The sequence below is a fragment of the Silene latifolia genome, chromosome 10 (assembly GCF_048544455.1).
Source record: "Silene latifolia isolate original U9 population chromosome 10, ASM4854445v1, whole genome shotgun sequence".
NCBI lineage: Eukaryota > Viridiplantae > Streptophyta > Magnoliopsida > Caryophyllales > Caryophyllaceae > Silene > Silene latifolia.
Genome location: NC_133535.1, coordinates 98,261,932 through 98,285,708, shown reverse-complemented (window position 1 = coordinate 98,285,708; position 23,777 = coordinate 98,261,932). Strand labels below are relative to the sequence as shown.

General features: G+C 34.9%; 2 long non-coding RNA genes across 3 annotated transcripts; both read right to left on the bottom strand.

The window, feature by feature from the left end:
• Nucleotides 1–3,100: 3,100 nt before the first annotated feature.
• On the bottom strand, nucleotides 3,101–9,255 carry LOC141609091 (uncharacterized). 2 transcript variants are annotated; one of them, XR_012527201.1, is made up of 4 exons: nucleotides 8,961–9,255; nucleotides 8,638–8,712; nucleotides 6,916–7,036; nucleotides 3,101–3,224 (listed from the first exon to the last, which is right to left on the bottom strand). It is a non-coding gene; the product is annotated as an uncharacterized LOC141609091 (long non-coding RNA). The 2 variants fall into 2 exon arrangements; XR_012527200.1 differs by lacking the exon at nucleotides 3,101–3,224 and having other exon boundaries at nucleotides 6,742–7,036; nucleotides 8,961–9,254.
• Nucleotides 3,463–5,728, bottom strand: LOC141609090 (uncharacterized). The gene is made up of 3 exons (XR_012527199.1): nucleotides 5,640–5,728; nucleotides 5,455–5,527; nucleotides 3,463–3,568 (listed from the first exon to the last, which is right to left on the bottom strand). It is a non-coding gene; the product is annotated as an uncharacterized LOC141609090 (long non-coding RNA).
• Nucleotides 9,256–23,777: the final 14,522 nt, after the last annotated feature.

The following is a 23,777-nucleotide window of genomic DNA, read 5'->3' as shown; positions in this document are numbered from 1 at the left end:
TCCTTAACCAACAGTAGTTAGTATCATAATATAACCAATTGATGCATTTGAACAACTTTTTCATGCACATAGAACCTTATTTCATGCACATAGAACCTTATTTCATGCACATATAATTTTATTTCATACCATTTAACACTTATTTCATGCACATAGAACCTTATTTCATGAACATTGAACCTTATTTCACGCACATAGAATCTTATTTCATGAAAATAAAATGTCTTAAAAAAAACTATTCTATAAAACAGCACATCCAAAAATCCATGGAAGAAACTCAAATCACACTGTCACACTGATGCTGGAAGTTTACTTATTGTATTGTTTGTTAAATGTTTATTTTAATATAGACTACCGGTAATTAGCTAATCACAAGAGAATGAACGTCAAATTAGATAAAGACTGAATTAGGGAAAAATGCGAAACCATAAAAATAAAAAAATACGCTATTAAGCATTACCTTCCCTTCAAAACCCGAAAGGACTTCATCAGCTTCCTTCTTTGTCTTGAAAAAAACAACACCATAACCGAGTGATTTTTTTGGAGTATCCAGAAATATAACTTCAGCTGAAAATAGGATCGCTGCCACCTGATTGGAAAAATTCTTTCAGGTCTTTGGCTCTTGCTTCAAATGGTAAATTTGCTAGATATAGGTTGTATACAACATGCGTTGTTGATTTCAGAGGGGGGAGTTTTCTTCTTCTTAGGTCAAAGAATAAAATATACAATTACTCTTTAAGAGAATTTCCACATTGACAGTGCATAGGTAATAATAACCATTTGAGAAATCTCACTGTTGACACTACTACATTTAGATTCTATAGCAACACTCTGCTATTGTTGCATAATGTCATATAAATGTTGCAATAGAGTTTATGCAACACTTAATCAAGTGCTACATCAGGTCTTGTTGCATTAGGTCATTGCAACGCTTAATGCAACACTTTTTAATCTGAAGCAACACTTTTGAAAAGTGTTGCATTGGTCATGTTTATGCAACGCTTTTTCAATTGCAAAGGCAACATTTTTTATCTTCTAATGCAACATTTCTTATGTAAAAAAAGCAACACTTCCTGAACTAATGCAATACTTTTCATGTTGATAAGCAACACTTATATCAAATTAATGCAACATTTTTATTTTGGAAACACAACACTCGTTACGTCCCAAAACAACACTTATAATAAACAAATGCAACACTAATTTATTCAAAAACAACACTTAATAAAGTGCAATGACATAAGGACTTGTAAGGCACGCAACAATTGTAATTCTCTCTAATTGTGCATTCAATTGATTCAGTCTCAAAAATATATGTCAATTACATTTCAAAAAAGGATCAAAAGTAGAACTTCGATCGCAAATGTTCAATTATTTAACTAAAACAAATATAACAAATGTTTAAATAGAACAAATAATAATTCTTAACGACTATTTGAAAGCTACTAATTATAAGTCTTCATTCTTGTATTGTGAGCATATATATGTTGCCACCCGGACAAAAAATCAACCCGTCATCATTGTTAATACCTCAAATGCAACCTGTAACATAAAAAATAGAACATTATTAGATTTGGGGATTCAAAGGCTCAATTGGCATAGATGATACGTCACACTTAATTATCACGAAATAATAAATAATGCATTAAAGAACAACTAATTAACAAGGATGTGCAGAAAATAGAGTACGTGATTGTACACAAGGTGTAGCCTATGTGAAACGTTTGAGTTTGATCTGCAAAGGTAGGCTGTCCAGCCATAATAATCACACCAAAGACTCGAGACCCCTGTTCTCGATAGCCAGGCCATTTTTCTACCTTCACAGGATAAGTATACTAACTTTTGCCTTACTCTAATAATTCTCGCATCATAAGTTCCAATCATAGCAGCCTTATTGACTACTCTATCTACCTATAGAATTTACTCTAACTACCTACTACTCGCCTCATGCTACTAATAAGGTTTATCAATGGTCCGAATGGTTGAGAGGTACACAAGCATGCACCAAAGCATAGGTGACCTGGTACAACGAGTGCCTGGAATGGGTGGGTTAGTTGTGCTAAAAATCGTTTATGGGATGACAATATGCACTAGAAGCTCTGAATACGAATGACAAATGACAAACCGATAAAGTATGACATGGATATTGAGGATAGATGCTACTTTTGTGGGCAAGGTGAGGAATGTATATATCACAAACATTCATTTTCTACAATTATGGGGTCTCTTATAGGAAGCATAAGCGGGACATAACTCATCAGTCATCAGGCATCAGGCATGGATAAACAAAAGGGTACACTACATATCCTACACTATATCATATTCATAGCAAATGAGTAATGTTGGTAATAAATATTTATGAGAAGATTGATACATCCTAATGAAAGATGAAATTGATGAGATGAGTCACCTAAAGTAGGATGAAGAAGAGTTAGCAGCAGCAGCAGCAGAAGCAGTTGACGGCGTAAGGCAAAATCGATTAAACCTTAAACCATAAAATCGATGAAATAAAGTCTGTGACTAACCTCGTGACAAGGAGTTGACGGCGGCTTGAGTAATTGGATTTCACGGTGGTCGGCGGTCAAGTAATTGGATTTCACGGTGGTCTCAAAAATATGTCAATTACATATCAAAAAGGATGAAAATTAGTAGATCTTCTAGCAAATGTTTAAATAGAACTAATGATTAACGATTATTATAAATAAAAGCAAGTCTTCATCCGTAAAAAAAAAATGTTTGCCAGCGTGCCCTCGCTTAAGGAATTCACTCCTCCTTTGCAAGAAGACATGACTAGCGCCCCTTATTTCTTCTCAGGTACATGATTTGCAGGAGCTAATAGGTGCTAAGAATAGGCCAAGAGAGGGTTTTCTTGCGTCAAAAAAGGAAACAACAGGATACCGGTAGGCAATGTGGTGATCAACTAACACAAAGAATCGAGATTGAAAAAATTAAACCCGTGCAATTAAACGACTAAGAGAATTTTGATCACAAGCAAGGAAGAAGTCAATTTCTGGTTGCTCATAATATCGAACTGATCTAACTTTAGAGGAGCACAACTGGAGTTTCACTTATCCAAATATTGAGTTCTTTATATGTATAGAATCTTTAAATAGTCTACTTTCACGTGAAATTGGAATCAACAAGAAAAAGCAAGCAGAATTCTCACAATACGAGTTCAAAGACTGGCAGGGTTTGATGCAATTGTAGACTGCTGCCAGAATGACCTGATGATGATGACATAAATCTTAGTGATAAAAGGTTCAGAGGAAGATCTAAAATGTGACACCCCTCGATGAGGCATCAAAAGAACTATTAAATCTAAGCGGAAAAATAAGGGATTTTTAAAACCTTTAAAGTTTAAAGTGTGAAATCCACCATAAGTGATCAAACGAAAATGAAAAGTAAGATGAATAAGTTTTACAATTAAAAACGAAGTGCGTTGGGGAAAAGTTATCCCACGAATAAACACAAGTCTAACGATAGGTGAGTCTAAGCAAACTATAACTAAGGTCCAAGGTTCAACGTTCTCGCTAGCTCACACGTCTTCCCCATAATCTGCATCACAAACCTGTCATTCATGTAAACATGAACGCCACAGTCAGTGGGGAGTAACTCAGGGTTCTCCCAGCCACAAAATGTCAAAATGCACATAAGCAAGAACTTAATTAAACATATTGATCATGCATCATACTTGAATAATATGAACAAGGGAATATAAACGATAATCATAATGAGATAGGCACATTGCATTCTTAATGAGATAGGCACATTGCATTCCTAATGAGATATGCACATTGCATTCTTAATGAGATAGGCATGGTACATTATATTAAACATGCATTCAAGGTAACCAAAACATGGATATGAGATTAGGCATCGAATCATATGAAGAAGGTAAACAACGGATCAATTGAATAGAAAATACATGGATGGAAACCAATAGCCATTACTTGAAAACCTCTTAACAACCATAGCACGGGACGTGGCTACTAATGTCACATTCATACTTATGGCTTGCATCTCACCATAAGAACGGATGGGAACATCAATCCCGGCGATCATATCGCAACTAGGGGCTTGCATCTCACCACTAGTATCCGATAGGACCAAGACTCTCACAAACAATCATAGAAGACGTGCACTCTCGTATATAAGAACACGCCAATGACCGTAATCAGCAAGACATTTACAAAGGCTTTGACTCAAACAAGACAGACCCCTAGACTCCAACCTCTTGGTAGGACGACGATCATAATACGGTCCTAGTCTAAACCGGATCCAGACTTCGGGATGGGCGACACCCGATTCGACAAACGATACCAAATCGTATCCAAGACTCGAAACATGGCACGCACTCGTATCCAAAGGTCGAGTAACCTCTAATCGGAAACATGGCACGCACTCGTATCCAAAGGTCCGAAGAAAGGCGGAAGGATATCCTAATTCGGAAACATGGCACGCACTCGTACCAAAGGTCCAAAGAAGGAAAGATAACCCAATCTGGAAACATGGCTCACACTCGTGACCAAAGGTCCGAAAGGGGTAAATAGGGAAAGTCAAGTCGTCACACAATGTAAGTCGTCACACTTGGGTCACAAATACGAGTGGAAAAGATTGCACAAACATAACGTAAACAATTCATGTGAAGCATGCATAAGTATAAAGGTATAAGAAACATCAAGTACTCCCATGATAAAAGAGTCTCAACACATCATACACAAGCATTAGAACCAAAGTTAAGATGCATACCCAACAAGAAACTCAAAACCCAATCTATAACAACAAGTTTAGTACTCGACTACAACAAGGGTCAACTTCAAACGGTCATAACTTGAGTTCTATACATGATAATGAGGTGAAACCAGTTGGAGGTGATAGCTTATCCTCTTACGGTTCTAACGGTAGGTCATACGCCTCAAACAAACAAGTAACGAAGAAGTTATGGCCATTTTAAGAAAACTGGTCCAGGCTGAGTGCGCAGCCTGCGCCGAGGTGCGCAGCCTGCGCCTAGATGCGGGTTTGCACGACACAACAACTTCACCTTCATCGCCAAACCATTTTTTTATCATGCCAATACAATCCTAATTCCACCATATATTACCCAAGCAACTTTATACAAGTATTAAGGGTGAAATCAAAGCATAAAAGAGGGATTAAAACACAAGGTTCGATTCAAATTCAAACAATTCCAAACTAACAAATTCGTGACATAATTAAACACAATTATTAAGCATGAATAAGACGGTTTCTTTACTAATTCATCCATATAAACATTCATGTAACCCAAAGGATTGGAAATTCCTTCAACTAACCATGAGATGGTTTCTCATACAAACTCATTCAACAACAACCATGTGAAACAAGAAAAGATTCAAACTTTAACATACATATGAACAAACTACAACATATAAACACACAAATTTGACATAATGTCGAGTAACCCATCACCGTTACCTTTTTGCACTTAAATCCACAATATACTCATCTACCTTTCAAGAATCCACTTCCGGGTTAACTAATCTTTCTCCTAGACATGAGAAAACACAAATTAAGACTAAGAATCGAAACTAGAAAAAGGGTACCATGTGTAATATGGGTCGACAGCCCTAAATAAGGAGGAAAGTCGGAGTCTTTCTTACCTAGAAAGATGGAGGGCGATGAGAGGAATAGATAGACGCGAAAATCACTTGATTCGGATAGGAATTGAGCAAATTATGGTGTTTTGAAGATTTGTAAGAGGAGAGTATGAAAATGGTGTTTATGATTGTGGTGGTGTTGCTGAAATTGTGAGGAAGGAGGAGGGGTTAGGGTTTCCCTCATTATTTTGATGAGGAGGAAGGAGTAGTAGGTGAGTCCATTGGTCATACTAGGCCCAATAAGCAAAATTGAGTCGATATACACATGAATTTACGTCTCAAGCCCACTACAACTCAAGACGGAGAATATTATTATTATTATCATTATTATCCGACCAAAATATTTATTTTGTATAACTTAAGCTTTAAAAATATAATATTTATAAAAATCATGTTTAATAATGAAATTAATTAAATTAAATAATTTAAAATATAAATAAGACAATAGAATGGTTAATTAAATTATAAATGTCAAAATGGAAAATTCGCGGGTGTTACATAAAATCAACAAAACATTTTGCGTGTGCTGTAGTGAAAAAACCATCCAACACCCTTCTATATTTAATATAGATGATGCATGTATCAAGTCTCTAGTGTGTGTAAAGCTAGAGCATAGAATGAATCTAAGTGACACACCACACTATAAGACCATCAAAAAATCGACTTTCATGAATAAGATTTCATAACGATGTTTTTGCCAATTTTTGAACATTCTGAACTAAGTCTCATTCTTTTCAGTTCTCAATCAATTAAGAGATGTAAGACCAATTATAAACACATAAGAAAACTATATGCTCAGGAAAAATACACCAACAAACATAAGGAGAGGGATTTCATGGCTCAAACGTAATGACATATTGACATGTAAGGGAAAGTTGATGTGTCATAGTCTCAATACTTGGGAGAGTCTTACTGATAATGTTACCCTAAGTTAATAAATTTCAAAAAGGTTATTCCACATATAGTTGAGGAAGTTCTTTAATTATGTTTTAGGTACCTAATCAATCATAGGCATCAATCCTATAACTTTAGCGCACAAGCAGCACATGAATCCCACAAATTAGTGTCCAAGTTCTACATAAAAAAAAATTAGAATCACACAAACTAGTGCAAGTTATATATTACACAAATTAGCCTCCAAGTACTATATTTCAGGTGCCGATCTCAGCACCTAATATATTCAGAGAACCAATAGCATCAAGCAAAGTAGCTATATAAAAAGGGTATATAGGAATTAATACTGCTGCACATAAGCAATGGCCAGATGAGATTATCTTACAGGGGATAGATGGATTGAATCTGCACATCAGCATGAAACAATTTACACTCTTTAGAAAAGATCTGTGCTTGCCTCTCTGCAATTGAATCAATTAATTGTATGTCCTTTGTCACCCGATCGTCTACACAGCAAAATAAGATAAGAAACATATTATAAACTGAGAAATAATTAAACAAACCAGATTAAGGATATACATACCATGCATAACAACCTTGCCAGTGTACAATTCCAAGAAAATCTAAAAAAGCAATAGATAACAGCAAAGTATGCAGCTATATAACAACTTGAAAGCAAAGCCTTAGATCCAAAATGATACGGGGATGGCTAACATACACCATCCTTCGATCCCATCTAAACGTAAAAAAAAAATGGGAAAACACGTAAAGGAAGCAAGAGGGAGAGAAATATGTGAAGGCAACATACATAAAAAGCTTAGAGCTAGTAGGAGATGTAAAGATAGGGGAAATAAGCACTACTACAAAAAATGCATAAGAGACCGGTTACAAATGGCATAAGAAACCGGTTTATAACCGGTCTATATCTCACAGGTGTCTTAGCCTAAGAGACCGGTTATTTGAACTGGTTTCTTATACCAAAGAAACCGGTTGTCACTAAAAACCAATCTTACAATATTTATAATTAGATTTGTATAAACTAATCCCCAATTATAAAAGTAATAAATCTAGCAAAATAATAACTATCAAGTCAACTTTGTCGTCGAAATCAGCTAATCTGTACCCAAACTCGAAGTCATCACACTAGCCTCACGCTAGCCTCGCTCCTGCACGAAGGGGAAAAAAACAGCAAAAACAAAATTCTTGTAGATACCTATTACAACATGATATTAAACATGTAGAGCTAATTTTCGAAATGGAAAAACTTAATTAAATGAAATGATATTGTACTCCATCTTAAAGTTTAGTGACCGGTAGGAGTTTCTAGTACTCCTGATGTTCAAAGAGTAACTTCACAGATGAGACCATAATTAGTTAACATTATTGCACGTGCAATTTGCTTAACCTTTCATTCAAACGAAAATTAGTATAACATGAAAAATTCTTGCTACCTGTGAATTAGCTTTAAGTATAAAACAGAAGATGAGACTACTGACATTGAATAAATTTCAAGTCCATAACATAAATTTCTAGTCCACAAGATGTTGAAACACACCTGAAAGCGGCAGTGAAAAACAGGTTCACACGGATCACATCAAAACTGTTACTAAAAACTTTGTCCATCCCGTATACCATCTAGTATCGCTAGTTTGTGTAAAGGTCGAGGAAAGCTCCATAACCAAGGGCATTCGTGTTTATAGGCGGTATTTGCGCAGAAAGCATGTTCATTCAATCGAAAATTTCAAGATCCATACAAAATAGCACTAGAATCACAAGAATTTTTCAAAGCCTTCTGCCTATTAAAAAACGAAGTACCCAAACTTACCTTACTTGCCTATTTCTGGCACAAAGATTCGCCAAGGCGATTGAAACGACCCCTCCTATGAATCCCACGGACCGAGTTGTACGACTTTGAAGACAAATGAATGAATTCTTTAACGAACATCAAATCGCCTGTGACGATAGCTTGCTTCAAAGATATTGTTTGGGAGCTTATGCAAATTGAATCTGGAGGTATTTGCAAATGAGCAACACTGAGCAAGGGACCAAACAACCAGTGAGTTGCAGGCAGCAACGGTTAGAACATTTAAGAAAGCAAAGTAACAACCTTATTCAAATACCTCCAATCGGGATTATCGGCAAACATACTGGCCTCCACAAGATCAACTTCTCGGCAAACTTACTAAGAGACATCAAAACCCTAATTAATGAACTTCCCCAAATTCAACACTAAAACTATAATTAAGAAAAGAATTTGCGGTGGTGGTGGTGAGAAAAGCAGCGGTGGTGATCGGCGTGCGGCTTGGCGAACGGCCAAGATAATGACGGTTTTGCAAGGTTTGATTGCAACTAAATCAATAAACCAACAACTCAAACTCAAAGATAAAAAAAAATTGCAATTGAAATAATAAACAAAATTAGGGTACAAACCTAATAAGAAAAGTCGCGAACGATGGTTGCTTCGTTCCCAATATGCCTTCGCCTTTTCTGGGTGAATCAAACTTGAGATTGAATGATTAAGAGACAGTGGATTGAATGCATGAAAGAGAAACGAAGAAGATCGAATGAGAAAGGAGAAGCAAAGAGACGGTGGAAGTGTCGAATGAGAAAGGACGAAGAATATCGAAGAGTTTTTGTTACTGTATCAAATAAATGAATTGAATGACGCGTGATGGAAGGAATTGAAAGATTGAATAATAATATTGATTATTGATGGGAGATTCCAAAAAATAAAAAGTGGCGCACAAACAAAATTTTTAAAGTAAAATGTTTTTGATTTGAACAAAAAAATGAAATTTTTATAAAGGGTTTATAACTTATGTGATATAAGTGTTGCACAAGTGTAGCGACAAAATGCAACATTTGTATAAAAACATTGCACTTCGAGTAATACATTGCAACACTTATATTAAAGTGTTGCCCTATGTAAGTAAAAGCAACATTTATAAATTAAGCGTTGCTTAATTAACTGAAAATTGCAACACAAACCGTAAGTGTTGCACACGAAATGTTGCATTAGGTCTATTTTTGTAGTAGTGTGATCACGTTCAATAATCATATCTCCATATGCATTATCTATATTATAACTTAATGAATGAGATCCATTAATACTCATCATATGAGTACCGTTATCAATATATTAGTCTATCCGGATTATCATAGTCCCGTTCTGATGATCCAACGACCAAGAACACTTTTAGACTAAACTCTATAATACTCGACTCTCATTATCATAATCTCCATTATGATGTCAATTATACCAGTTTAATCAAGGATTTATCATCGTATTAACACATTAAGGAGATAATAAGAAAAAGCCATCTAATTATTAATCTCCATTAATAATTATACTATATGAAATTCGTTTAAAACGTTTCATAATGATTGCTCTGGGGCATAGTTCCAACAATCTCCCACTTAACCTGGAGGCAATCGATCATATATGATCTATTGCAACATTTTCTGTGCAACACTCAGTAATTATGTTGCAATTTAGGAGTGAGATTTTAAGTATGCAACACTTTGCCTATAAATGTTGCAAATACTAATATAATGCAACACTCAGTCGTAAGTGTTGCATTCTATAAGCACAAATGCAACATTTTTATGCATGTGTTGCATTTTATAATCATAAATGCAACATTTTTATGCAAGTGTTGCATTCTATAGTCATAAATGCAACATTTTTAGATAAGTGTTACTTTTATTTATTCTGTCTACTTATTATAAATTTATAACACACCAGTTACTTAAATAACGAAATGTAATTTACCTGAAATGTATATTATACTTAAATAACGAAATGTAATTTACGAAGAAGATGAGAGGGGACTATTTGTAGATAAAGTTATTGGAAGACAAGTGAATTACGATGAGGTGGATTAGACTTGACAAAATCAACATAACTTGATTGACCCGATCCGAAAAGTTTCACCCGAGACACGAAATTGATCCGAATTGCCGCATCTGAATGAGACCCGAAACCCAAATTAACCTGGCCCATCCCGAAAATGACCTGAGCTTTCTTGACCCGTGATAGACCCTACCCGAAATGACCCGATCCGAAACCACCAAACCTGAAAATGACTTGACAAAACATAACTCTAATTGACCCAAATAGATTTGAAATAGCTTTTTTTTATCTTAATTATTGGTCGAAAATGACAACACCAGAAAGAACTCGACCCGCTTGACCCAAAACACACCCGACCAACAAATCCGAAACAGACCCATAACCCGAAATGACCCAACCCAACATGAATTAATCCAAAAATGTGAGAAACCCGAAATGATCCAGCCTGAACTGGCCCTAACCCGATTGACGCGTTTGTCAAGTCTAAATTGTGGATGATCGAATGGAAAACATTTAAAAAAGGGTGGTGCTCATTCATGGACATGATTTACTTAATCATGGACATAATTTACCAATATACCCCTACCATTTCAACCCATCTCTTTCAATTCTCATTCTAATTATTACTGACATTTCTTTCAACCACCACCCAGTGACCCAACCACCAACACCGAACCACTAAACCACCTTCCCCCACCGCTCCTTCCCTGCCCCACTCGCCGGCCGGAAACACCGGTCCTCCCTTGCAAGACTCGCTGCCCACATCCTCTTAAGATAAAAATTATAAAAAAAATTCAACCACCCCTTTACCCCTCCTACACCCACCCTATGCTCTCTGTCGATGACCACCGCCGAACACCATTGCACGCCGACGCCGACCAGTCGACCCCTTGCACGCCGACGCCGACCAGTCGACGTTCCCACCGCCGCCATCGACACTGTACCCTGCAACCCCTCTTTCCCATAAACCTAATTTCACAAATTCTGATTTTATTTAACCCCAATTTAACAATTAAATGATTAGTTACAATTTGATTAAAGAATGAAGTATGAATGAATAAAAATCAATATTTGATTGTGAAAATTAAGATTAAAATTGAGTAATTTGATGGAGATTTGATTAATTTTTAGAGAGAGAAAAAGAGAGAATTTGTTGTTTGTTTAAGGGTAAGGTATGGAAAAGTTGTAGCAAAAAGTCTATGAAAGAGTAAAACTTGTACATGAATGAGCAATGACGTTAAAAAAAAAAAGGAAAAACAAAACCAAAAACAATCCCTCGTCTTCTCTTCTGTAAACGAGTAAACTAGCAGTTCTACCCCCAACCTTCTCATTCACTCTATCTCAAATTCCTCATCGCACAATCCAGCCACCACCGTCGGCGCAAAGACCCTACATGGTGCAAAACTTTAACCTCCTCACTCCCCTGTCCAAAGAGGACTCAAATACTAAACCAAATGATCCCCAAATTTATTGCTTATTTTCAACCCTAAATTAGAATATCTCAATTTGACGCACTACACTTAATATAATCTCCAATTAACCTTTCAATCAATATAGAAAGGGAAGATGGTGCTCACACTTTCTATTTGGTTTGTTTTTGTTTATTATTCTTTGTTAATTTGGTTATTCTAAGATTATTTTTGTTGTTTGAATTTTTGGTTAGATTATTTTTATTTTTATTTCGATTTCATCCGCACTTTTGATTCTGGTTTGTTTAGGGCTTTGATTGAGGATTTTGGGTTTAATTTATTTTGTGTGATAATTGATTAATTTTAGCTATCTTATGTCAAGTTTGTTGCTCTTATTTGTGATCTAGGGTTTTGATATTTTTATAGAATTGGGGAAAAATTGATTCGATTTTCGGTTTTGCTTTTCACTTACTCTTGTTATGAGAATTATTTTGGCATGCTTTTGTGTTGTGCAGCTCATACTCGGTTGTGAGATGATAACATCTCTATTCAATTCCTTCAGATTCATGATCGAATAATTTACCAATTGATGATAACATCTCTATTAACTCTACCCTTGATTTAACGGCTTTGCTACTCTATCAACTTCTATGAGTATTAACCAGGATAGAACTACAAATTCTAGTTCTGTTCTCGAGTTGGATAACTGATACTCCCTCTGTCCCAGTCATTTGTTGTCATTTTCCATATTTGGGTGTCTCACTGAATTGTTGTCCTTTCTATTTTAAGAATGAACCTAATGAACAATTTGATCATTCAAACTCAATTTGTTCCACTTGTCATTTAGTAATTGGCCCATTCCTCTTTCCTTGGTCTTTGTGCCAAAACCAAAGGACAACAATTGACCGGGACGGAGGGAGTATATACTAGTTATTTATGAGAGCTGCTATATTGATTATGTTAGCTTTTGTCTCATTGCAGCTGTGAGGGTCCAAGAAATTGTGACCATCGTAAGTAGGTAACACCAGTACACCACCAGCTACTCAGCTAGGTCAAAGAATGTGGCAGTAGATAATGGAGCAGGTACACCCACAATCTTCGAGTCCACTAAGTTGCTTTTGTCATACATATAATGCTCTGCGATCGGTTTTAGTTATCATTTTTCAGACTTGATTTGATTGATGAATTTACGTCCATAAGTCGTAATGGCCTTAATAACCCACCTCACATTTCCAAAGTAGCTAAAAAAACATTTTTTCCTAGCATGATCAAAGATGAACATATGCTGGACATCAGTTGAAATGTCAGATTCATGCTAGCTTCACTTTTCATATGTATCTCTTGGGAAGGTGGTTTTTCCCCTTTAATTCCAACAATCATATTCACCTTGCAAGAATTTGTCCTGCCCATGAAAGTAGGACACTCATGTCTGCTATTTAAATGACATATAGGCTGTAGGTAGATATGGTAGTAAAATCTTGGGTTGAAAATCTCTCAGAGTTAATGGTTGTTATTAAAATGTTGAAGGATGTGGTTGGCAAGTTGCTGCATAAAGGGCTGCTCGAATATGGAGGAAGCAAAACTAGGCACTCTTCATACACTAAGACAAAAAAACATCCATGCTGAACAGCTATTCCCTTTTTGTGAATCTATGATGCATTTTATTCTCGATATTTAAGACTTCTTTTTCAGGTTGTAATTTGGATGATCGGTTCGTGGTAGAATTTTTTTTTTTTTTTTTTTTTTTTTGACTGAGACACAGTATTTCTTGACATCTTAGTTACATTACATCTATCTTTTTCTTGTTTTTTTTTTTCAATTAGGCTGTGAGTTTGTAAATGGGTTTCTCTTAGTTCTCATTCTCGCATTCCTAGCACAACACTTGGTCTAGTAGCAGTAGGCTCCGTGTGTTAGAAATGGAATTGTGTGTTGATACTTATCTAGTTTCCATGTGTATCTATTGTTGTACATGTGTGGTGTTTTGGGTTTACTTCATATCGATGTATTTCATCAACGTCTCGAACAGGTTAGAGTTTTTGAAAGCGATCTTGAGAATTTTAACCATTTTTTTTGTTTTGACTATATATAGGGGGAAGTGTTTGGCTTTGATGAATGACTCATTAGGAACTCATTTTCCTACTTGTGCTCCTTGGAACTAGTATATAAGAAAGAGCTTCATGTCTTGATTAAAAGGAAAGGTGATTATTACAATCATGGTGGATCTGGTTTGCTAGATACGAATCAAGGATGCCGCTCTTGGTGGGTAGGTCGTATGTGCTCATACCAAGACTAAGCTAATGACCAAGACTAAGCTAATGATCAAGAAGCATAGTAGACTCTTCACTCTATTTAAGGTTCCAAGTTGTAATTTAATGCTATTAAAATCCTTATATTATAAAGGATACAAACAAAAAGACAGTGTATTTACGTTTCTCCGTGGAATGAAATTATTGGCTTGTTACCAAAGTGTTGCATTGTCTACATAAGAAATGTTGCGTTATTGATGTCAAATGTGTTGCATCTATTTGTCGAAAGTGTTGCTTTATTCAGTAATAATATTGTTGCAAATGCTTAAAAAAGTGTTGCCTTTTAAACTACAAAAGTGTTGCAATTGATGAAAAAAAGTGTTGCCAGAAAAAAGTGTTGCATATTAAAAGAAGGTGTAACACTTTATTTAAGTGTTGCTTTTGATGATAAAGTGTTGCACAAAGTGTTGCTTTGGGCTATTGCAACGGAGCTTTAGGCAGCACTGCTAAAAGTGTTGCCTAAAATATAAAGCAACATTTATATGACATTTTGCAACATTTTCATGGTGTTGCTATAGTTTTGTTTTGTAGTAGTAACCTTGATCCTAGATCCCACTTGCGCTTGTCAAACTCCTTTGATTCAAGCGCTATAGCGAAAGGATCAGCATCGTTTCTTTCCCTTACACTAGAGGGATTTGAACATCTCCATGTTCAAACATTTCTCTGAGTAGGTCAAATTTCCGAAGAGCATGTTTAGATCATTGGTAGGCACTTGGCTCTTTAGCATGTGCAATAACTCCTTATTGACACACAATAGAGGAACACCTTCCTGTATTGAAGGAACAACACCAAGTTCAGTTAAGAATTTTCTTATCCAAACGGCTTCCTTAACAGCATCACATGCAGCTAAGTACTCTCTTTCGGTTACTGAGTCAGCTACTATAGCTTGTTTGGAACTCTTCCAACTCATTGCTCGCCATTTAAGGTGAAAGCATAACCAGAGATAGACTTGCTATCATCATTATCCAATGCGAAACTTGCATCAGTACAGTTAAACAATTTTAGCTTACAATCTCCAAAAATGAGGAATTGGTCCTTAGTCCTTCTCAAGTACTCAAGGATGGTTTTCACCACTTTCCAATGTTCCTCACCCGGATTGCTTGATGCCTACTCGCTACTTGGTTCAAATAAAACTTCGTCGTCAAAAGCTACCAACCAAAACAATATTTATAACTTTACAAACTACTCTTAGTAAAGAGGCAAATAAAGGTCGGATCCCAAGGGACGGGTATTGATGTAGGATTTTCAATTGTAAATGGTCGTGTCTTAGGGTTTCACAATTTGGGGTTGAGATAGGAGTGTAAGATTCGTATATCTCTTATTAGACTCTTCTAATAACTAAGTGTTTATTAGTTTAGTCATAAACTAAAAGGAACTTATGCATGCATAACAAAAATAGAAGGTAAGAAGAAAAAGTCGATTGTTCTTACATGAGGGACGAAAACGGTTTATACTAATTTGGTCTCCTACCAAATTAGTCATCTTCAGTATATTCCAAATGCCCCAAAAACCTAGATCTAATTGCAAGATCTACTCCTCAAGGATTGTACCAAAGAAATCCTTCTTAATACAAATATTAATTTTGTTACTAGAAATTAATATTTGTGTCCTTAAAATACTAATATTATGAGATTACTACTTCTAGTAATATGTAAATAATATTAGAGATTAATGTGAGAGTTTAGGATTTTGTTCAACAACAAAACTAGAGAGATAAGGTTTTTCTCAAGTTGTAAAACTAATTGGAATGAATTAGAGAGAAGAGAAAATACACTACTTGTGTGTATTGTGGAGGAGCACACCGGTTTTGGGTGGGTAGAGTGCCCAATACATTTGCAATTTTCTCTTCTCAAGAGTATAAGTATGTAAACCTGTGATTAGTAGGTAATCATTATGTTACCCACTAATTTAAAGTAATAAAACACAAATCCTCCTTCCTCTCCCATTTTACACGGTTCATGTGTGTAATATGGATCCATTTTAACTTTGTTAATTTGTTAATTTGTATTGTGTGACAATTTGGACATGTTACTAGACATGTAGTTTAAAAAATGCATTTTTAACAAATTAAAAATCATTATATAAATGAAATAAATCACATACAAAAATTAACTAGTAATTCTCAATTACAATTACTTAAAATGGGTCATAGAATTATAAATCACAACTACTTGTATTTATAATAAACAATTCACTCTTTAATTTAATTATTTCATAAACAATAAATAAACCTTAAGTAATAAAACAATTTAATTACTTAGTACGAATCTTATTCAATCGGATTATAATAAGATACGTATTAATTCTCACAAAATCATTTGTTCAATTTTAAGGAATTAATTAACTTGTATCGTCATACAATTAATTAATTAGTCAATTAAGAATGTTTCCCTAGAGGTATGACCTTAAGGGATCAACTGATCACCACCGTCACACGACAGTAATGTCAAACTCTAGTCAGCCAATCATTACCGATTAATGTGGATCAGTTGACAATAAAGTGTTACTTTCCCTTTAGCATTCTTAATATGAGATTTAAACATGCGATCGCATTATTGTCGAGGACACATATTCTAACAATCTCCCACTTGTCCGCGACAAGTGTGCGTGACCCATTCTCTTGTCCTATTACTACCCCCACTCAATGCAAGGTGTCTTGTAGGTCGTACTTGCATTTGATCATATCATGAGTGGTTTCCTCGACCTGGAGAATAACTGTCTGACCGGAATCATCTACCATAGATACCTTCCGAGCGTGGCCACGCATTTCCAGTTCATTGCTCCTCGAGTGGCCTTGAGATATAAGATAACCCTGACGGGGATGGACAATTCATATTGCACTCTTCCCTTCGATTAGACACAGCTCATCATGACCCAAAACATGCCCATTATACCCCAATTACAAAGGTCGCCGAACATAAATCAAAGTCACTCTGAAACTGTGCCATCTTAGGCGAACAGTCATTAGTCAAAGAATCGACTCATAAGAATACCATAGTAGCTCTCGCCACGACCAGGCTATAAAAATTGCCATAACTCTATAAGCGGTCATAAGCCCGACAGAGTGTCCCTCACAGTCTGCCTATGTGATCGACTAGTCATCTCTTATGACTTTATGGCACTTGAACTTGCCATCAATCGCATCACACTCTAGTTGCTTCGAGATGTCACCTCATATAAGTAACTGGGGGCGAATACTATGTTAATCCAATTCACTTTAATGGGGTTCAATATTGTCTCAACAACCCATTTGGATGTAACAAAGTACAAGATGAGTTAACGATAACCTAAACAATAAATGTGATTATCATACATGAGTAGTCAATACCATTTTACCACTCAATGTCTTAAAATCATAAGTGTAATAATGCACTTGCTCAACGCGATAAAAGTTTGGCTTGTGAACATACCACGTGTCCAAGTGTTCAAACTTTGTGAATTGCGATTTCCTTCAATTTCATGTTATCCCTTATAACATGAGTTTTACTAAGTACATGTCTAGACTTCATACTAGACATAGGTTCTTAAGCCTAAAAGAAGCTCTTTGTTATCACATAACTTGTGATGTGGGTTTCGGTGGACAACACTACTTATAATTTAAACGTACACCACTTAATCACAACGTACTTAGGTTCATTTCATAGAATCTTGCAATGGATGACAATAAAACACTCTTTTCAGTCATTTACTTCTTAGGTCAATAAAATTAGCCTAGGATTTTCATAAATACTAATGAGTTTGGAAACTTGAGTTTGTTTAACCTCTTAACGCACAACTAAGTATCCTTCCAAACTCCAGAACAGACCATTAGTTCTCCTTGAGAATTCATGATGGTTCCTTGAGGCATACCAATGACTCTCATATGAGTTAACTTGTTATCGACTTATCATACTCCAAGCATTTATTTCATCTAGGACATGTGCATTAAGGTATACATGATTATACTAATGGCGGAAACATTAGTGATTGAATTCATGTAGACAACAGTTCTTAGGTTATTTAAATAACCATGACTCTATCATGGTAATTCTATATTCATCGACATGAATAACCTACTTAACTGATTGATTTCTTTAAGATGAAGAATCATTATCAACATAAGATACTTATCTAAGTGCCAATCCAACATCCCATGTTTTAATGGATTCACATGATGTCCAATATTATCCAGAATTGAAAACCTAAATACTTCTTTATAAAAGACAGTATATGCTCGTCATTCCCAATGAGTAATATGTTATGCAATTCATGAAGGGTGATTTCTCCCACTAAACTTCATGTCTAAACATGACTGTCACCAACTCCCACTCAATTCCACATGTTTCGTTTTTGACAACTCATTCGAAACATTTTATGAATTGTAATAATCATTGCTTTTCAAGGTGTTAGTTAAAGCCATATATGTCATTCACATATCCCTTTCAAAATACGCATTTTGGAAAGTGGTCTTAATAACTTACTTATTACATAATGAAGTATAGCAATGATTTTGAGTCTTTAGCATAGCTAACAATTAACTTAGCTTTCTATCTATGCAACTCTTAATCATAAATTTCCATTTACTTTGGATTGATCTCCACAATCCCAAATAAATCCATTTACATGCATAGACACCATTTTTAGTTTCATAAGGCTCTTAAGTAAAATGTCGAATTTTAAAATCCCTAGTTATATCCCTTCATAGATCAAAATCTAATTTTCCAAGAACATCTTCTTTTGGTCTCCTCACGTAGTTCCCTTAAGAACATCTTCTTTTGGTCTCCTCACGTAGTTTCCTCAAGAACATCTTCTTTTGGTCTCCTCTATAAGAAGAGTTTGTGGCTAAACTCACTCCCACTCTATCTTTAGGAAAAATGCCGTTTTTCTTCAAAGATAGCGTTTGAGCCACAAAACAATTTAATAGTGATGGAGAAGGAGGAAAAACGTAGTACATATCAACTTAATAGTGATATAATCGAGATATATTAAAAGGATAATATAGACTAGGTGATTTAATTTTGATAGGTGTATCAAATAAGGTTGGCAACGTTACCTTGTGTGAGTTCAACAACTCAATCATAACTTCATAATTGATCTTACATTAGTAAGTTGTGACTTTAGTCACAAAGGCATGAGGAGAATCGAATTCATAGCTCATGGACATATAATGACTCAATCATTATAATTGTCTATTTGATCAATTTAAGTTGATAAAATCTTAATGTTTCTCGAAACAAGTAGTGTATGATGATAAAATTTAGAACAAATGATACGATAAAATAAGTGACTTGGGTTGCAAACCAAGTCACCAATATCCAAAATACAACCATTGTTTAAGGAAACAAACAAATTTCCAAGTCGAACGAGGAAATCAAAATAGTTCTAAAGTTTCAAAATACAACATGAAATAAAGATAAAATAAAATAAAGCCAAGCTGCCATCGATCTAGCATCATGGCCGGCTACATCTAGCTTCCCTGAAGATCTTCTAAGCTTGCTTTTCTTTTCCCTTGTCCTTGCTTGGATGCCCTAATTACAATAAAAAGGGGTAAATATCACAACTTGTATCAAAATACCAAAGTTGAGATCGAAACATAAAAGATAGGGATAGTTATTTATCTACGGGAATGACTTTTCCAGCTTTGATGTTGCCAAGGTACTTAGGACAATTTCTCTTCCAATGCCCAACACCATTACAATAGTGGCATTTGTCCCTGGATAGGGCACCCTTCTTGGGCTTAGAGGAGCTAGCTTCACAAGCTTTTCCTTTGTTCTTGTAGGGAGTTGGCTTCTTTCCCTTGTGACCACCTTTCTTGAAATTCCCCTTGCTCTTATGATTAATGTTGAGCACATCCTTGGTGGTGCTAGCATTTAGCCCCATGTCCCTCTCGGCTTGCACAAGCATTTTGTGCAATTCATCGAGTGACACTTTCAAGTTTTGCGTATTAAAATTCACCCTGAATTGAACATATGCCTTAACCTTATTCAAGGAATGAAGAATTCGATCAATGATGAGTTCCTCGGGAATCTCTACCTTTTGCATTTTCAGGGTCTCAACATGCTCCATCAACTTGAGCACATGGGGGCTAACATTTTGGCCCTCCTTAATGTTGAGATCAAAGAATGCGGTTGCCGCTTCATATTGAATGATCTTTGGAGCTTGTGAAAACATGGTCACAAGCTTCGTATAGATCTCATAGGCGGTGCTAATCTTTATAGCACTCCTTTGGAGTTCGGCCTCCATAGAGAAGATCAACACATTTTTTATCGCGGCCGACTCCTTTTGGTAAGTCTCATAGGCTTGCCTAGCGGCGGGAGTAGACCTAGCGGTAGGTGCGGCGGGAGAGGCCTCAGTAAGATAACGAATCTTATCGTCACCCTCCGCGGCCAAGCGAAGTTGTGCGTCCCAATCGGCGAAATTAGACCCATTCTTTTCTAATTTACAACGATCCATGAAGGATCAGAGCCATAAAACATTGGTGAGAGTGTTCGAGCTAGTGGTTGCGTTTGAATTTGGAGTTGCCATTGCAATTGAGAAAACAAATTTGACTAGAAAAATAAAAGTGAAGGAATTAATAAACATCTATTATTTTAATAATACTTGTAAACACTTTAAACAAGTTTTAAGCATTTATATAGTGACCTCTACCCAACTATTATAAATGATCCCGAGATCCAAATTCATATCAATTCGGGCACGGTGAGCCGATTCATCCCTTATCAATATAACTCGGTGGATTAACTCTTTAATCGATTCTACTTCTATAACTATCGGTCGATAAAATTACTCTAATATTTATCTTTAGCCCGGAACACGTGCGACTATGGTCACGAATACTTCCGTTGAGCTCAATCCAAATTTCGACGTAATAACATTTTACTACCCACTTACCCAACGTAACAAGTTTAGCACCCCGGTGAGCCGAGCCTACTTCCTTATGAAATTGGGATTCATGGTTTCTACTATTTGGTAAGGCTAACTCTCAATTATTATTTAGACGTAATAACATTTTACTACCCACTTACCCAACGTAACAAGTTTAGCACCCCGGTGAGTCGAGCCTACTTCCTTATGAAATTGGGATTCATGGTTTCTACTATTTGGTAAGGCTAACTCTCAATTGTTATTTAGTGAGAGGTCTTGTCAATTTATTATCTATCTCGTTTTAAGTGAACTAAAGCGGTGAACTACGATAATTATAATTGACACGGTCGAGGACTCGATAAAAGATATGCATGTGTAGTTATGGCGATTTGGCTATGCATGAAAACATATAAAACAAATGCAAAGCATAAAGATAAAATCCTAGTATGGCCTTCCTAAAATAGTAAATAAAATAAACTATTTACAAATTCGGAAACCAACTCCTTTGGTCCCTTGAACTTCATTTGGCACGCACTCCAAGGCAACACCGTCTTTGTTGGACCGCCTTCTTAAATGGCACCGTCTTCAAGGAACTCCGGAATAAATAAATTACATAGCTATTCTACTTTATACAATATAAAATAAAATAAAACTAAATAAAATAAAAGTGATACGAGATCACATTAATTACAACCGAATTGATATCCCCATTCATTTCGGGAAATACCAATTAAAACTAAGGTCATACTAAGTACAAATTACATAATTCAAAATTGCATAAAATTAAAATATGACAATCATACTAAAAATGCAGCATTAATATATGTATAAAACATGCCATGTAATGTGCCAAACCACCCTATTTAAGCTAATATCGTATATATTGTTCGGTTTTTTGGATTATTGTGACGATTAACCTATTAAAATCACAGAATATTACATAAATCACATCTATGTCCAAGTTAATTACCCCAACCTCTTAGGACTCAAAATTTAGTCTTCACTAAAAATTTGACAATAATTCAACTTGATATTATATTATTGCTCTTTAAAAACTATTATTTATAATAATAAGGAAATAATTCCCAAAAAGTCATAAAAATTCGAAACATTCAAAATCATAATTTTTTATATTCTGGAAAATTCCCAACATCCCAAAATTTTAATAAAATTTGCCCTTTAAATTATTTTAATTTATTTCACAAATAAATCGTATAAAACACAATTTTAACCCTTTAATTCCAAATTAAACATAAAATTATGCAATAAATCAAAATTAAAATTTTGAATATTTTTAACAAGTTTCTAGAACCTGGAAATGATAAATTTTAAGCCCAAAACTCGAATTGTTATTTTACTGACTATTAAAGTTGTTATTTATCAATTTATATCCCATAAAAATTAATAACCATTAGAATCATATGAAAAATAACATGCAACTTTAGATCTGAAGTTCATATCATATATACAACATTGGAAAAAAGTTTCATGCCATAAATTTTATTTTAGCTATTTTTGCCAAAATAGTCACTATTTATACGATTTTTACATCTAAAAATCATAAATCATGCAAAATTAAATCAATTGATCTAAAACTTTAAATACTGTGTGTAAACATTGCATGTGACAACATACTAAATTTTCATGGGCAGGAACAAAGTCTAACCATTTTTAACATAAATACCTCTATTTCATTGACTTTTAACATGTAAAAATCATAAATCATGCTACATAAAACCATTTTATATGAAATTTTACATACAACTTGTAAAATATGCATGTGAGGTCGTGTAAAAATTTCAAGGTCAGAATCATAGTCTTGTAGGAATATGTGTCCTCCGACAATGATGCGATCACAATTGTTGATCATGATGATCACATGTTTAAGTCTCATTCTAAAGAATACAATTGGGAAGTAATATTTTACTGTCAACTGGTCCACACATATCGGTAATGATTGGCTGACTAGAGTTTGACATTACTGTCGTGCGACGGTGGTGATCAGTTGATCCCCTTAGGTCATACCTAAAGGGTAACACTCTTAATTGATTATTTAATTGATCGTATGACGATACGGGTTAATTAAATTACTTAAAATTGAGGGACGATTTTGGAAGTAATATTTACGTGTCTCATTATAATTTGATTAAATAAGATACGGTCTAAGTGATCGAATTGTTTTATTACTTAGATGAAATTATTGTTTAAGGAAACAATTGCATTTGAATGAATAATTTATTATAAATACAAGATGTTGTGATTTATAATTGGTAAAATATTTTGGTACAAGTAATTATGAATTACTAAGTCAATTTTGTATATGACGTATTTTTATTAATGCGTTGATTTTTAATATGTTAAAAATACATAACAATTTTATATGACATGTGACATGTGACAAATTGACAAATTGACAAAGATAAAATGGAATCCATTTTATCTTAATATGACCGAAATAATGGGGAGTATTAGGAAAATATTATGTTGATTAACTAAGTGGTAAACATAATCATTTTCACCTAAACCTAGCCATGCAAACCTAGTGCCTCTTGTGAAGAGCACCTTGCTCATGCATTGGCCCTCCAAACCCCTCCCTCTACCCGGTTTTGTGAAGAGAAAAACCATGGGTTTTTCCTCTAATTTTTACCTAATATACACTACTTGAACATTAGTGTATTATTCATTCATTAACCATCTAAAATAAGAGTTTTAGAGAGATAAAATTCTTCCTCTTTCTCACTTCTCTTAGCCGAAATATTAAGAGAACAAAATAATATTTTGGTCATTTTTATTCAAATTAATATTGTTCTAGTATCAATAATATTTATTTTATTTA